This window comes from Octopus bimaculoides, chromosome 1 (assembly GCF_001194135.2).
Source record: "Octopus bimaculoides isolate UCB-OBI-ISO-001 chromosome 1, ASM119413v2, whole genome shotgun sequence".
In the NCBI taxonomy this organism is placed as follows: Eukaryota; Metazoa; Mollusca; class Cephalopoda; order Octopoda; family Octopodidae; genus Octopus; species Octopus bimaculoides.
In genome coordinates, this window is record NC_068981.1 from 85,358,893 (window position 1) to 85,360,680 (window position 1,788).

Here is a 1,788-nt window from a genome sequence, read left to right on the forward strand (position 1 = left end):
ATCCATACACGTTAGTACGCAAAAATATTTTTTGTTTTGTCAATGGCTTTTCGGGAATTAAACGACAGTGTTTAGAGAAGCTAATTTATAAGTTACATATAGCAAGGCGCATGAGGTAGTGAGTTCGATTCTCGGACCGGTCTGTGTTTTATGTTCTAGTGTGAGACACTTTATTTCACGTTGCTCCAGTTCACTCAGCTGTAGAAATGAATTGCGATGTCATTGGTGCCAAGCAGTATCGGCCTTCGCCTTTCCCTTCAATAACATTGGTGGTGTGGAGAGGTGAAACAGGCATGCATGGCCGACTGCTGGTCTTCCATAAACAAACTTGCCTGGACTTGTACCTAGGAGAGGAGCTTTCTAGGTGCAATCCCATGGTCCTTCATGACCGAAGAAGGTTTTTGCAAAAAGGAAAGAAGGAAAATTATATTTACAAATCTATATGTGTGTGCGTGTATGTGTGTATGCGCGTATTTTAGATGAGTGATTTGTTTGGAAAAGTGACATGTTTCTTTCAACATATGTAGCTTGCTGGCATAATTGTTTTGCTAAAAAATTTGACAATATTAGGTATTTCTTATCCCAATATTCTTTAAGTAGCTTCGCCTCTCTGTAGAACTGGTATAGGTCTTAATTCAGTTCAAATGTATGTATGTATGTATGTATGTATGTATGTATGTATGTATGTATGTATAAAGCTCGCTGTGTGTGAAGCCTTTGATTTAACTGTCCTGCTATACGGATGCAAAACGTGGGTAACTAAAAGGCATCATATTTGAGAAAGCTCACAGCACCAGTATTGAGAAAATTATCATTTTGAACTAGATGTGTCGGACTGGTTATGTTGTCAGGATAATAGACAGCAGGCTGTCCAAACAGATATTTCATGGGGAGCTGAGCAGAGGAGGAAGGTCTCTACAAAAAGTCATATAACCATTTAGGGATATCATAAAAGACAATCTAGAATTGATATGGATATCTTAAAGATTTAAGGATATCATAAAAGACAATTTAGAATTGATATCGATATCTTAAAGATATTAGCTGAAAGCTGTACATCATGGAGAGAGACTATCAAGAACAGTTGTGAGATCTTTGAGCAAAAACGAATGGCACATGCTGCTTTGAAGTGTTCGCTCCATAAACGTGATCTAAGCGTAGTGACTGTAGAAATGCAGCAGAAATTGAAGTGCAATATGTGTGGACTATTTCTTTTCTCAAGAGCTGGGTTTGTCAGTCACATGAGCCAGGGGAAATAGAGCTGATTGTGGGATGGCTCTGCTGTCACGCACTCTACAGTACATTTATACTGAAAACAGAAATAAGTGTCACATCTGTGAAGGTTCCTGCAGAACGAAAGCTTATTGACGTGGAAAGTTGTAAATTTTTCTAATATCGAAATTCAATAAGCTGGAAAAAGTTATTTTATTGTTCACGGTTAGCAGCTGGGGTTGCTGTCTATGCGAATTAAGGTACCAAAATGGTGCCAAACTTGTTCCCCACTCTTCCCCCCTCTCCTCTTCTTTATTCTTATTCTTTTTCTTAACAACCTTCGACATTTTCCCACTGCGTAAGAGTGGCTGTGTGGTAAGTAGCTTGCATTACCAACCACATGGTTCCGGGTTCAGTCCAACTGCGTGGCACCTTGGGCAAGTGTCTTCTACTATAGCCTCGGGCCGACCAAAGCCTTGTGAGTGGATTTGGTGGACGGAAACTGAAAGAAGCCCGTCGTATATATATGTATGTATATGTGTGTGTGTGTGTGTGTGTGTGTGTGTGTGTGTGTGT